Consider the following 16,888-nt stretch of genomic DNA (forward strand, 5'->3'; position numbering starts at 1 on the left):
ACGTGTATTTAATAAGCTGTAATCATTGAAAGTAACCATTACTGCAGTACCGTTATCGTCCATCCATGAAACCAGTTACGGTATTACGTATAGCATTGCAACACCGCCATCGTTCACCAAACCAGTTTCGCCACAATGCATATCATATCATTGCAATACTGCCATCGTTCACCAAACCAGTTTTACCATTATGTATATCATTGCAATACCGCCAGTACCGCCATCGTTCACCAAACCAGTTTTACCATTATGTATATCATTGCAATACCGCCAGTACCGCCATCGTTCACCAAACCAGTTTTACTAGTATGTATATCATTGCAATACCGCCAATACCGCCATCGTTCACTAAACCAGTTTTACTAGTATGTATATCATTGCAATACCGCCAGTACCGCCATCGTTCATCAAACCAGTTTTACTAGTATGTATATCATTGCAATACCGCCAGTACCGCCATCGTTCACCAAACCAGTTTTACTAGTATGTATATCATTGCAATACCGCCAGTACCGCCATCGTTCATCAAACCAGTTTTACTAGTATGTATATCATTGCAATACCGCCAGTACCGCCATCGTTCACCAAACCAGTTTTACTAGTATGTTTATCATTGCGATACCGCCAGTACCGCCATCGTTCACCAAACCAGTTTTACTAGTATGTTTATCATTGCGATACCGCCAGTACCGCCATCGCTCACCAAACCAGTTTTACTGTTCTTCATATCATTGCAATACCGCCAGTACCGCCATCGTTCACCAAACCAGTCTCACCATATCGTTTATCATTGCAATTCCGCCATCGATTTCCAAACCAGTTTCATTTATATACATATCATTGCAATACCGCCAATACCGCCATCGCCCAACAAACCAGTTTTACTATTATGCATAACATTGCGAATCCGCCATCGCCCAACAATTCATCTCGCAATAAAGCATAATTTTGTTATTGCAACGCCGCCATCGCCCCTCCGAACCGGTCTCGTACTTATGCATATCATTGGAGCCCCGCCATCGAAACACAACCCAGTTTCTTAAGTCTAATTAAATTTCATTGCAACATCGCCATCACCCTTCAATCCATTTTCGCAGTTATGCATATCAAGTCATTAATGTCCTCTTTCAAGCATTAACAAATTTCGGTTTCTGTTATTTGATATCAATTTTTTGAAATCTTTTCTTGTGGTTAAATTTTGAGTAGCTCCTTTAATAACATAAATGACCTTGAGGCGCTTGGGTTTGTGTCATATGATATCTTGGCCTACAAATTTTACTACAAAGTTGTAAATTTGTAAAACGTAGAACTTCCTGGCCCCCCAAAATAAGGAAGTAACACGTCAGCAAAATGAAGAAGCCCAGATATAAACATTGCACTGTAAAAACTATCATAACAAAAACATTGAGTGCATCGCTGACCTGCAAATTTCGCAAATCAAAAATTACAAAAACAAATGTAGCAGAAATGATTTGGGACTTGTATTATGGTGTCCTCTTGTGGACATGTTCACTAAATTACATCTGTTAAATAGGACCCTTTAAAAAAACTTAGTTTATATGTTTACAATGCATTTGCAGTTAGAATATTTGACATGAGTTTGTCTTAAAGATGTACTATTACTCCCAAATAAGATTAATCATAATTAATATAATTGTTTAATTATACCAGAACAGATGAATTAATGTCGAAAACAATGGTTCTTATGAAGGATACCGATTTTAATTTGAAATAAATGTGCAGAAAACACGGTATTTCTTTCTACCTTATGAGACGATAGAAGATCACTGTAAATCGTTTAGCATTCAACAATCATTTACTATTTTGGGGTTTTCTGGTATTAAATACACGGTTACAATCTTGTTAGCAGTAATTAATATTTTCCATAAATGCATTATATTTAAGAAATATTACACACCACTGAGGGTCATATGACATTATAAGGACCGGCCAGTCTGACACCAAAGGTGTATATGGACCGAGGCGTTCATCGAGGTCCATTCACCTTCGGGGGCTGACTGACCGCTCCTTATAATGCCATATGGCCCGATATTTGTAATATTTTAAAGATTTATCACTGAAAATGTATGTTTTTTATAAATGTGTATGTATTGATTTTGAAAAGGTGTCTCTTTAAGTCTTAAATATATATATATATAGACATATACACAATATCATGTGACCAAAAGAAAAAGTAATCAAACGAAGCATTAGGTCAACATCCACTATTATTTATTTTTGTGATATTTTCACTAGTAACTTAGTAATTACACATTTGATAGGCAATTAAACCATAATGTGCCACTAGTCAAATAACCATTTTGTAAATACAATGTACATGTATGTGTCTGTTCGTCTTTGTGTTATTTGCATAGTATTTTGTTGAAATGTTTGATCAGGGGTCATATTGACCTATTTCAAACACATCGTCTTTACATACTTTTTCGATGAATAAACGTTCTTCTTCTTCTTCTACACTGTGTGTCTATTCCTTTGGATCATGTTAAGATTTTGATATTGTTAATTTAGTTACGTACGATTTTTTGTTTCGTTTACAAACATGTATGGAAAATTACATCATGAAATATCTTGATTCACTATACTTAATGTTGATTCTGTATATATGCTTATTCTTATTTTTTGTTTATTGTTTAATTCTGTAATGTACTCTAATTTGCATTGAATCACTTGAAAGCACTATATTGTCACGGTAATTATTTGTCCACATGGGCCATGGCCTTCTGGATCGTTTGTAAATAAATCTTCAAATCTTGCTTTAAATATATAATAATAAAAACGCATTTCATTTTGTTTTCAAAATGATAGAAAATGGCAACGGTAAAGAAACAATGTTTAACATGCAAGCCAACGCTTTTTACAACCACATTGGTTGAAGAATATCAGACACCTAGAGTGTTATAAAATCCCTCATCTTGAAATATGATTTATTTACGTTTGTCACATAACAAAAACATAAGGGTACTCAATTTTTATTTGTTAGGATCAGAAAAATCATGATGATGTTAGGAATGTCACTTAAAACTTTCTGAGTGATTTATTCAACTTTTATTGCTTTATGATGTGTCTGTTTGTCTCATTTCGTCGTGCCATCGTCGGCAACCACGGTACTGAATTCCGTTATACTTCATAAATACCGTAGGTCAATTGACTGAGAAAATCTCCTTTTTATGGATATGCATGAAGCAGGGGGTCACAACTCTTCTTCCAATAAATTTGCATGTTACAATTAGGTATCCCTCAATAAGCCCGAGGTGTCAGTAGCCTCCACCACCGAGTGGACTGCCGACAAATATCATTGCATTTAGTCCAATAGGAAAGGCGGACCCGGTTCAATTTCGGTTTTCGCCAGAATATTTCCAAAGGAAAAGCATCTGTTACTTTGCGGAACCAATGAAACTGCTTCAATAATTTTTCATGATTACGATATGCACCAGTCAATTGTAACCACGCCCCCCCCCATCCCAGGTCCGGGGTATATTGGGGACAGCCGGGGAAATGGGCCGTGTTTTTACCTTTCAGGTGGCCCTGCAGTGCCGGGTGAATGCGGTGGTTTTGTCTTCGCTTTGAATTTAGCGGGGAATGGGCCTTACCTAGGGTCCCTGGGGTGCGGGGGCTGATGGAGGATTTTACCATCTGTTCACCCCCGCAGGGCGGATATTTCAGCCGGGGTTGGCTGGACCGAATGTCAAAGTCACCGCTATTCCCCGGACCTGGGGCCGTGGTTACAATTGACTGGTGCAGTACTTTCTTAGCCAAATCGCCTACGGTACACAACGAAACATAGTTTAGTATTGTACCGGGTGTATCCGACGATGAGTTTTTTCACGGAAGCGTTAAGTATGCTTGTCGGCACTAAGACTCTGGAATTATCTATAATGAAATTCTGAACTCATTTTACCACATAGACTCGATATTAAATGTTTTCTGTATATTTTCTTACCTTTTAAACTTACGTTCTATAGAGTATGTTGATTAAAACCTTTTATTAAGATTCCATGGGGAAATTGTTATATAGTCCAAAATGTATTTGAGTACAATTGTTGTTTTATTAACAATTTACTCAAGTGTTTTTCCCTAGAATTAGGATTCTTTGAACTTTTGACAAAATCTTTTCATCAGCACATTAGAAAATACGTTTAAAAAAAACACTATAAAAACATCCTATACTTTAAAACATCCTATACTTTAAAACATCCTACTTTAAAACATCCTATACTTTAAAACATCCTATACTTTAAAACATCCATAGAACATCCTATACTTTAAAACATCCTACACTTTAAAACATCCTATACTTTAAAACATCCTATGATTTTGGGGGTAAAATGAGTAAAGTATTAGATTGGGATTTGACTCGAGCGCTTTCGTAATATTGGGTCCTGGATGCTATTCCGTACGCCCGATTACACGTCAGGTTGATGTTAATGCGTCAGTGATCGCATAATTTACGGGATTTTTTACGGAAGCATCTACACAAATAAAAATACTACATAGCAACCACAAAGTCGTAATAATTTCAACATATCTGTTTACTAGAAAGTCCAACAACCATTGGAAATGATTTAGAATGTGTTACGATATTGATAACTAAGGATGTATCTTGCTAAGTAGGTTTTAAGAACATCTAAATCAACATTAGCCACGCGTTCTTAAAATCGTTGCTTAGTTTATTAAAAGCATACAAACGAGGTAATCTTAAGAAAGTTTCTTCTGTACCGCCTAATTCATTCTTAATTAGTTTAACGACGCATCGTTAAAATTTATGACGACTTTAGAAAGACAGCCATTTAAATATCAAAAACGCATTAACCTAAATTTTGACACTTTGATATGGGTTATCATGATTTGAGTGTGAATTGATAATTAACTTTCTGAATTTATTTCGGGTCTAGATAAGGTTAACTGTTTGAGATAAACCTCCTGTGAAGGAAAATAATATTCCGCAAGAGAGTTCGATTGGCTGATAGCTCGGGTATGCCCAGACACCGTGCGAAACTCTTCCGACTGCGGCCAGCGTATGCAAATTTTTCAAAGACGCCTGGTTAACCGTTTGCATGCATATTAAAGGAGATTTACTTTCAGACTATATTAATCAGTTCTTTGCAATAAGAGTTCGCTAGTACGCGGACGTAAGGCGAGATCGCGACAAATAGGCTACATATTGTATTTGTTTTTATTTGCAACGATGCAAAAGAGACTCACACGAACAGTTGCCTGCAAGACTTTTATTCTATTAAATTCTACTTGTAACAACACTTTTGTAGAAACCCCGTCTAGATATCGTATATATATTTAGTTTCGAATTTTGCGAACCTCGTAAACAGCTGGACATTCGTGAAAATTGAATATGACCTAAATTACAATAACACTTACGGTACTTGTCCACGTGCATCCGAAAAAACATCGTCGGCAACCACGTTACTTTCTTCCATTATATGATATATATGATAAATGTACACAATGGACCATAGCGCAGATGTGTATAGGAGGTATCTGACGATGCCGAAAAACATTAATGTCAGCCGATTTTCATGAAACATGGTACGAACAATCGTTATAGATTGATAAATAGTTCACATTATCAAACACAGTGTGCAAAGGTTTAAAAAAATATACAAATAAATGTAATCCAATTGATGCATTTCGATTGAATAAACAACTTTAATTCTTTATGCTGTATACGAATAGTTAACAATTAACCAAATATATGAAAAAATACTGCTGAGTACTATCAATTTTTAAGACTTGTCCCGAAAATCAATTATGATGGTTATTACCTTTCTTTCACACCAGCTTCCATCGAGAGGCCATACATTTTGCGAAAAAAGCTAAATATTTGATGTTAAATTGAGCGTTTCTATTAAAATCACATTCATGAAATAATGTAGCTTTGTTTGAATATGTAATTAAATGTTTACAATTTTGACTTAATAAAATTTCAATAACGCGGCAGCTGTGTTTATTTTTTATGCAAAGCGTTATTCAAAATATGAATATCGTTCTCGTTTTTTTCTACTACTGAATGCTCTTAATAGTAGGTAGAATAAGCGCTATGCCCTTAAATTCTAAGAGGGGTCATAAAACTGTCACGGTAATGAAATAAAGCGTTTTATTCGTAACCAAGCGAGGAACGATATGGTTTAAATCATTTTAACAAATGGGTGTCGTGTAGCCTACAAGGTTATGTCATTGAAAGTTCCATTTTCGTTTGGGTTTTCTTTTAATCGTATGATATTTTAAATAATAGAAGATCTGTACAACTTAGGTAATTTCCTTTGAGAACTGTTTATGTCAAAACACAATCCCAAGCTTATATCTGTTAATCAAATGATTACGTGTATTTGTTAAACGATCAAACGAATTTGCTAGTTCAATTATGTGTTTAAATGCTACTCTCTTTTAAATGATGCAGATAATCAATGTTAAGTGAAACATTATATTCACTATTTTTTTCGGAAATGAACGTTTATAGGTAATCAAATATAAACGAACTTGACTTGTATTAAACACTCTGTTAGTGTCAAAGTATGGGCCAAAAAAAAGATTTGGTTAGGATTATGTTCTTTTAGAAAAAAACAGGTAGGCTTCCTTTTAATGTTTTAAGGCTTCAAGTTAGAACGATATTGTCATCTTTGGAAAATGGTGTTAAAAATATTCTATATAAAAACACACACATTTTTTTTTTTTTTTTTATTTACCAACTGACTTTTTCAACGGTAGGCGAGGGTCGGCGCCTTTTCCGTAGGTAGGGTCGGGTTACCCGAAAATGAGCCTTTAGGCCTTTGCCAACTTATTATTACAAAATCGGGGTATGCCAATAAGTGAAACGAGTGAAGTTAAATAGGAAATGTTTCCGCATTAATTAAATGAAGAAGGGTGTTCAAAAAACTAAACTAAGCCCTGACCCTTTACGTTATTTTAAAATCGAGTCCCCTAAATAAATGATTTCGGTTGCAGTAACACTCTCGAAGTAAAACAGCCCAGTGTTCAAAGGCAAAAAGTCGCTCAAGTGATCAAACAGTTTTGTTTTCTATTCTTGTTATATTGTAGCGCGTACACTTCAAGCGGAGAACCAAGTTGCAAACATTAGCTGTCACAAGCCTTTACCAAACACAGGACAGGCCAGTTGCGGATTCAGAGGGCAGAAAATCGTCCAAGTTTACTGTGTATGTTAATATCGGTAAAATAAAAAGAAATAAAATACGCTCAAAAATATTTTCATTAAGTATATTTCAGTCAGTCTATTTTCCACCACGGCGTACTTAGTAAAAATAGTGGATGATTTTTCAAATTTTCAGCTCAGTAATTTTACGTAAAAGGATTATGAAGAATGTTCCAAAAACAACAACCACCAAATAAGTCCTATTTTGACGATCTACAGAAAACAGAGCGGGCATTCTCAGCGGCCGAAGTTCAAACTGAACTCTAACATATACGTGGAACTCAGAGCATATGGATGGGTTGCCTCCTTCACCAGAACATCAGCGGGTTACGACTCAGTGTGTGTATACCACGTGATAAATAACGTCATACATGCTACATCGGAAGGCAACATTTTGCTTAAAATAAAGACTTAAATCAAATAATTCTTTTCTTTTACTGCACCATTTTAAATAAAACAGAAGTTTGATAAGGTGATTAGTTTCATCAAACACTTGATAAACCTGTTTTCAAAATAATGTTTTGACAGTCTCCTTCAGACGTATTGTGAAAAGGTTTGTCGAAATTGTTTTAAGAAACTAAACTCTCAATCAAACTCCGGTAAATGACCGAAGGCGGTGCTCCGTAAGCGGCGTAGACTGCGCTATGTTTCATTTAAAATGGTGAAGAAATCGAGAAGTTATCTTTGTTTTAAGTCTTCATTCGAAGCAAACTGGTGCCTTCCGACGTAGCAATTATGACGCAATTTATCACGTGATATACACACACTGCTACTGCACGTATAACAAAATCGTTGTAACCTATCTGCATGCGGCCGAGGTGCACCCGTTATATTTTCCGTAGTATCTAATGCACCAGTCAATTGTAACCACGCCCCCCCCAGGTCCGGGGAATAGCGGGGACTTTTACTTTCGGTCCAGCCAACCCCGGGTAAAATCCACGCCCTGCGGGGACGAACTGCTGGTAAAATCCCCGCTAAATGCCCCCGGACCCAAGGGACCCTAGGTAAGACCCATTCCCCGCTATTCCCCCGGCACTGCGAAGGCCACCTGGATGGTAAAAACACGGCCCATTACCCTGGCTATCCCCGGTATACCCCCGGACCCCCGGGGGGGGGGGCGTGGTTACAATTGACTGGTGTAACATACACGTAGCGGAATTATTTTTTTCGCAAAGAGGAGACGATTAACAAAGACTGTGCTGCAAACATTAACACAATATTCAATCAATTTGTTTCTTAATTGTGAGTCAAATTTATGTGATATAGTTTTAAATGTTTTAGTTTTGGAGTTTTATCTTAAAGGCTTTTATCTTTTTTTTTAAATAAACTATTTTCCCAAATCAAAGTAAAAAAACAACACTATGGCACATGTGAATTAGCATATGTTTGTTCAAAATAATTCAAACAAAATATAATTACTAATTTCGAAGGCTTTTTTTATGAGTATACGGTATCGAATATTTCATTATGTTCAAAATAATTCAAACAAACGAATATTTCATTTTAGTATGACATGGTAAATGTTCGCTAGACATTCATGCACAGGCTTTTTGTTTTTAAGGAGTCATATTTATTTTTTCCATGGTATCACCGTGTGCCAGGACGCTGTTTTAAAAGAAGAACAAGGTTGAAATGTATTAATTTTGTTTTCTTTTAATGTGTATGTCTGCACGCACTGCATCGAGTAATTGTTAGAAGTTTTTAAATTAAAAAAATGGAGATAAGTTCGTTTTTAAATCGGAAAATAATCTTTATACAGTTTGAGGAATTGATACACTCAAAAAGCATTGGTATCGTATATTTCATACCAAATTTCAAAACAGTGAACAGAAGAACGTGAAGAAAAGGTCGAGAACAATAATGTCAAAAAATATATTGTAACGACAAGCGCTTACGCATATTCATCGTTATATAATACCAAAAAAAATAATATCAAATATTGAAAGCGCGATTTTTTTTTGTAAAACAATAATGACAGCAAACCCCCATCGTCCCTTGAAAATGCGTGTATAAAGTGCAAAGACGCTGTAATATAACACCGACCTTTTATCATATATCTAAATTTGTAGTATGATAAAGTTTATGTAATTCAATTTGCGTTTAATTTTTTATGTGTTTTCTATGATATTTAATTTCAGACCGCAAATGAATGGATTTTGTTCAACATAGCCATGCAGGCGTATCATCTAAAAACCGTCAGAAAGCATTGTTGATGCTGATGCTCTATTTACGTCGTATCCATGAGCTTTTACGCTACTCAACATGGCCAATGCGATACACAGAAACACACACGCACACTGGAATCATTTTCCTCATGCTAAAATTCGAATTTTTTCGAAGATGCACTTTTACTTCCAAATAAGAATTACCACAATTACCTAATAATATTTTTTTAATATTCCAAAATTGATGAAAAAATGTCGAAAACAATGGTTGTTATGAAGGATTTCGAGTTTAATTTGTACCTTAAATGCTATAGTAGATCAAAGTAAATCTTTTTGCATTCACAAATCATTTAATATTTTTGCGCTTTCTGCTATTTAATACACGGTTACAATCTTGTTATCAGTAATTAATATTTTCCATAAATGCATTATTTAGTAAGTAGTTAAAGGTTTAATAGTCAAAATTGATGTTTGTTATACTTATGTATGTATTGATTGTGATTAAGAGTGTCACTTTAAACAGGATTTTGGTTGAAATAAAAAATGATAAAGGAGAATTCGGTGTTAAATAATTGATACTATGCCTCGGAGCATGCAGTTTATCGCATGATAAACTTCCATGCAAAGGTGTTGTAAAAATATGAGTGACGCAACTTGTCATAACACTGGGAACAATAATTTTTAACTCAGCGAGTTATTTAAAATCTCACGCATGCGCAATAGCTTTTATAAAGGGATTCGTGCGGCAATTCGCACTGCACACTTTAAAAAAACGCTAGCATTTATTGTTTTGTCTTTTAAACCATGAATTTCCGTCTGGCTGATCGAGCATGCCGACTTAATCATTTAGAAAACCAAATACAGGCTAACCCCGTTGGCTCGAACTCCTAGGGACAGGAGAAAATACATCGAGCCTCGAAATATTCGAACCAAGCGAGATTGTAAACCCTCATTATAAACAATCGGTCCTTTACATGTAGTTCGAGCCAACAAGCAATTCGAGCCAAGCGAGTTCGAGCCAACGGGGTTCGACTGTATAAACACTTACTGTTACATAGAATAGAATTTTCGCAAACGAGTTATGAATGTTGTTATGATACATGCTCGTATCCTCTTGACATACGATAACTATTATAACAAGAGTGAAACAGTGAACAAACATGTAAACGGACGTGTCAAAGGCCCCCGTTGTGTTATTTAATGAAAAAGTAAAGAATGCCCATGATGTACTATACTGACAGTTTGTTGACTTTCAGCTCTCATTGTCTGCCCGCTGGGCAATCCTAACAAAGGATTGAAATCCAAAATAATTAAAATTTAAGTGAAAACGGAAATTCGCCACCGAGTCATTAGATTCATTCATGAAACAAATGTGGTAGATGGGAGCGAAAATAGATTTTTATCATCCCTCACAATGGGCGGAAAATCACGCGCAACCGCCATGAGAATTGGGACATTGCAGTCGTTAACGTATTTTATTTTTTATACTACAAATCGTTCATAGTTTGTATATAGTTTACACATTTCAGCGCGCTTTGTAAAGAAGTTCGCTCCTTAATGCGCTTTAGATATATTAAGTATTCAGGGGAAATATTCATAATACATCTTAAAGTATTCAGGGGAAATATTCATATTACATCTTAAAGTATTCAGGGGAAATATTCATAATACATCTTAAAGTATTCAGGGGAAATATTCATAATACATCTTAAAGTACTCAGGGGAAATATTCATAATACATCTCACAGATTGAACGTTTTGACAACTTTTTTATTTTTTGTCTTGGAAAGAGCCAATTTTTGCGAAAATGCATGGAAACTAGTTATTTGGACTGCTGACAAGAAATTAATTAGCAGATTTTTATTTTCTAGTTCAAAAAATGATGTTTTATGCATTTTTTCTTTAACCGTTAGTAACGGGTTGGGACATAAAAAAATAATTTTCGAACGGAAATATGAAAATCTGCGATATGAGCTTTTGTCAGCCATTTTTTTATCATTGCTGTGCAGGTATTAACGCAAAAACTTTCCAAGACAAAAAATAAAAAAGTTGTAAAAACGGTAAATTTGTGAGAGTGCAGGTTTAAATCATTTCCTAATTTAAGTTAATTTATTAAAGTTTTTAAAGTGTATTTAAAATGCATAAATTATTAAATTTTTAAATGAACTTGTGCATTTTGAATAAAGTAATGTTTACATTTTCAAGAAGAAAAATGATATGACGAATTAAATACTTAAATCAGGGAACTGACCTAAGTTAGGAAATGTTTTACGATGCATTATCAATACCAGGCCAATATCAGGCTTCCGCGAATGGCGTCATCGGTATAATTTACAGTTTTTTTTTATTAATGCCTCTTGCGAAAACATCCCTTAATTCCCATTTAGTCATTCATCAATGTTATTAGATGGGTTACTCAGTTTGCGCATGCGCACTGACTTGTATAGAGGCACTTCGCGCTCAACATTAAGAAAAGTAGCAGATACTTTAATATTAGTGTACAACAAATGCTAACTTTCTTTGTGTCGAGCGCGAACATCTTTTAAACACATGACATTATCTTATAAATGTCAAGTGTTTGTACGTGGCAAGTCTGAAAATAAACATACATTTTGTATTCGATCACGGTATAGAATACGGTATTTTAAGTTACGCGGTTAGTAGGTTTTACACGGGACAAGATACAATGTTGCTTCGCTCTCACCCGATATGGTTTCCTTTGCACCATATATCCCATATCGTGTCAACTCTAACCCCGTAACGTACATATTACGTCGATAATCTGTTTACATGTTTAAATGTGTCATTTATTCATCCGAATACTCCAGTGTGTGTATATATAAATTGCGTCATAAATGTTTCGTCGGAAGGCCATATTTTGCTTCGAATGAAGAATTAAAACAAAGATTACTTCACTATTTCTTAACCATTTTTAATGAAACAAAGCGCAGTCTATGCCGCTTACGGAGCCCCACCTTCGGTCTTTACCAGCGTTTGATTGAGGGTTTAGTTTCTTAAAACACTTCGACAAATCTGTTCACAATACGGCCGTCTGGCGGAGCACTGTCAAAACATTATTTTGGAAATAGGTTTGTCAAGGTGTTTGATGAAACTAAACACCTTATCAAACTTCGGTAATAAAACAAATGCGGGGCTCATAAAGCGGCATAGACTGCCGTTTGTTTTATTTAAAATGGTGTAGTAAAAGAAAAGTTATCTTTGATTACAGGCTTCATTTTAAGCAAAATGTTACCTTTCGACGTAGCATATATGACGTAATTTATCACGTGGTATACACACACTGTACTCGTGGGAATCTGAAAATAGACGCCATTTTGGTACGATATAAACTTGGTGACCCTGTATTGAAAAATATGGGGTCACCGCGTGACCTGAGTCCTGGACCAATGGCGTTGCGTCATTTATGTTTGAGGCGTGATATAGAATATTATATTGCCGTTTATAGTTTAAATATATGCATGTTTCAAACACAATAATGTTGCAAAAATAATATGGCAAACTGGGTGTTCATTATCAAGATATGTTATTAAGACAAGCATTCCAATGTATGGTGAACCTCGTTTCCGCAAAATGCCCCACGCTCGGGTTTGGATGAACCTTTCTCACACCCAGATACACATAAGTAGATCCAAATATTTTGTTTTTTAAATTTCACTCAAAATGAAAATTGGAATTCTTGATATAACTTTCGTTCCCGGCCTGGGCGCATGTGAGGTTGGTTTGTGGTCACCAAGCCGGACAAGTGGGTTTTCTCCGGGTACTCCGGTTTCACCCACATCACAAGAACACTCTCTCGCGGACAATCGTGCCAACAAGAGTGATAAATATAATGTGGTAATAAATAAAAAAAGTTTAAACTCAACTCAGTATTGAAAATAACCGTTAGATTCCCATTCAGTAACGAAAACAACCGACAAATTCCCATTTATTCATTTATTTGTTTTATTGAGGTATAGAGAAGCTCACAAGTACTAATGCAAATTTGCTATAGAAATTTTGCTTCGTCCGGTCTGCCGACTCACTCGTTTCAGAGATCCAAAAAATAAAAACTGCCTTTAACGTATGAAAACCACTAACACGTTATGAACGCAAATGGCAAAGCATGTGGATATCAACAGGGAGTGACCTTCAACAGGACGATGCGATTTAAACAACCTTAGGGCGTTTTTGTTGATACCAAACCGGTCTCAGTTTGGTTTCAATGGTCTCGGCAGTACGAAACCGGTTTGGATAGTTTTGCTTGACGGAACAAGTGCATGGTTTAATGAACATTTTACATAATATGGCGGAGCTACTGTAGCTACTGAGCTACATAATAAATAATATAACCCTTTTCATTTAGCTCATTTTCCCATTGAAAGGCATTGTTTTAAAAATATTGAGTTTAAACAAACGTGGTTGATTACTTTCCACCATGTTGTTTTGGAAGTAAACTAGTTTTCGGATGGAACACATCGATGAAACCGCCTCCGGTAGGGGTTTCGATAGTTTCCAAAACTGGTTTCGGTTTTATTTGAAACTGTCACAACAAACACACTGTTCGTGAAACCGATATAAAACCAAAACCAGTTTATTACCAACAAAAACGCCCTTAGTTATGTGAAAAAAAATCAATTATTTAACGTATATCGATTCTGCCGAATGCAACATAAAATACCAAATAAGTTAGAGTCCGATTTTGACGATCTGCGGCCGAGGAACGCACGGTCTTTCATCCGTAGATCGCCCAAACTGAACTCTACGTGGATCTCAAAGCATATGGACGAGTTGCGACCATCACCTGGACTTCAACGGGTTGCGACCTTCACCTTAAAATGCACTCATATTCCTAAATGAGATTTTTCACAATTATTACAAATGTTTTAATGTACCAAAAAGGATGAATAAATTTCGAAAACAATGGGTTTTATAAAGAATACTTTGTATATTTTGAAAGAAAGGTGCAGAAAACACAGTATTTCTAACTTATGAGTCTATAGTAGATCACAGTTAATCTTTTAGCATTAACCAATCATTTAATATTTTTGCGTTGTTAGCTATTAAATACATGGCTACAATCTTGTTATCAGTATTTAGTACTTTTCATAAAAGCATTATTTAGTAAGTAGTTAAAGGTTTATCACTCAAATTTATGTTTGTTATACATGTGTATGCTTTGATTTTAAATAAGAGTGCCACTTTAACTACATTAGGCTTATTTTAATTCTATTACTAACCGTCAGTATTTAGTTTCAGTATACTTTGTTATTTAACCACAATTTTACGAAATGAGGGGAAAACCAATTCCTACACTTTGCATCGATATAATTGTGTCGTTTTATCTTTCACTTGTAAAGGTACATGCAAAGAAGAGATTTAATCTTGCGGCTTAAGCTGTAGATTAAATAGACAAAAGCAAAAAGTAGCTACTAAATGACAAAGCGCTAATCATGACTAACCCACGTATCAAAAAAACACTAAATGGAGTACTTTGTTATATCAGTATAAATAGAAATTGAATACTTAAAGGGACTAGACACCAGATGGTCCCAAAATCGGAAAATACAGTATTTCCTCAAAACAGGCCTTAATCGTCAATATGAACTAGGATGAGGCCGATAATACATAATTTTACATTATTAAAATAATATTTCGTCGCTGTCTTAGCTGAGTTGACCCGTTTAGAAATTGCGTATGATGGTTTCCCAGTGTATAAAGTGTATATTTAGCATGTGAAAGTCACGTGATTAGAAGCATATTCCGCCGCTATTTTTTAATTTTCTCGGATTTAGGTGGTAGATAAACTAAGTTAATTTCGAATAGAGAAATACGCAACAACTTCTAAAGATACATGTGGCGGAAGCGGTATGATACATAAGTTTGGAATATTTAAAGCTTTGTGCCAAACACTATCGATTCTATGTCAGTTTTTGAAAACTGTCTTTTATGTTTGCTCAGCCAAGTTTCCGCAGTTAATTTGTGACAAGAGGGAAAATGAAGAGTAACTCAGAAATGGCTGAACATGTCTGGCAAATATAGGTTTTGCCAATTTTCTTTTTTTTTTCTTGTAATGTCATCATCTGGTGTCTAGTCCCTTTAAAAGTTATATCCATAAATTACTAGATCAACGGGTATTTTTGAAATGCATGCGCATGACTACTCGCCCAAATATAACAAACGTAAACTACTAGGTAATTTTAGATATCACGGATATACTTAAGTCGAATCTCGGTTTAAATTTAAAATCATTTTACTTCATTTTAGGAAAAAAGACATTTTACTCAACTTTATCTATAAAAGAAAATGCGCACTTAAAAAGATTTGAAGCATACATGCCTTTGAATCGCTAATGATGCTATATGTAAAAGTAGCTGAAATTGAAAAAAAAAATGTCGATGTATTTTTGTGTTATACAGAGGACCTATGATTATTTTTATTTTAACAAGATCATAAGGTATAGGTCTGTCGCCATGTAGTTTTCCATGTGGACGGTCTACGTAAAAAGAAAGACGATTTGGAGGAAATTCTAATGTGCACATGGAGTTTGTAAATCTGAAAGGTATAGACTGTTTTTATTACATGTTTATTGAATGTTACCTCTATTGCTTCTTCGACTTCGACCTGACAGCGTCGAACGAGTTCTGCATCAAAAAAATACTTTGACAGATTAACTTAAAGCGGTACTTATAACGTCAACCAGAAAGCGGCAAACAAAATGAGCAATGAAGCGAATATATTAAAAGTGCATAATGAAACCCTATCTGGAGGGTTTTCCCTGTTCTGAAGGAAAGAAGCCCACTCAGTAATATTAAAGAAGGATTGGTAAGTGTACATGCGTATCAAATACGGAGTGAGAGATCATGTGACTTAAAGGGGTTTTCACATGGGTCACCACGGGTCACAACCGATGTAAATAAATAATGGTTTGTTTCTATCCGTCGCGTAACATGAAGGATGCAGCCAATAAAATACAGACTTTCATAACAGATCTTCAAAACTAGAGCGCTACGGAGCGAGCGCCGACGCTAGTCTGTTGTTTTCAGTCGAAAAGGGGGCATAACCCAACAATCAATAAAGTCAGAGTTATGGGACTTGCTGGGCATGTGCGTATTGTCTCAGGCAACATTCGTACCAAATTTCGTTTGAATATCTTGAGCTATGACCATGGTTAAAGTGTTTGCATTACAATGCTGACGACGATGTCAACGATGACACCAACACCACCTCGATACACCAGACGAGCTTAACTTATCATCGGTGCAAGTACGTCGTTGCGCTAATTCATTTTGGCGTTCCTTATATGCCTTCGTGTTGTTACGGGAGTTTGATTAGGTGATAAGTTTGGTAAAACACTTCGACATGCCCTTTTCCAAAACTATGTTTTGACAGTGCTCCATCAGGCGGCGGGTTTGTCGGAGTGTTTTTAGAAACTAAACTTTCAAACTCTGGTAAAAGACCGACGGCGGTGCTCTGTAAGTGGCGTAGACTGCGCTATGTGTCATTTAAAATGGTGGAGAAATATTGCCTTCCGAAGCATTTA

This window comes from Mya arenaria, chromosome 4 (genome assembly GCF_026914265.1).
Source record: "Mya arenaria isolate MELC-2E11 chromosome 4, ASM2691426v1".
NCBI classification, from domain to species: Eukaryota; Metazoa; Mollusca; class Bivalvia; order Myida; family Myidae; genus Mya; species Mya arenaria.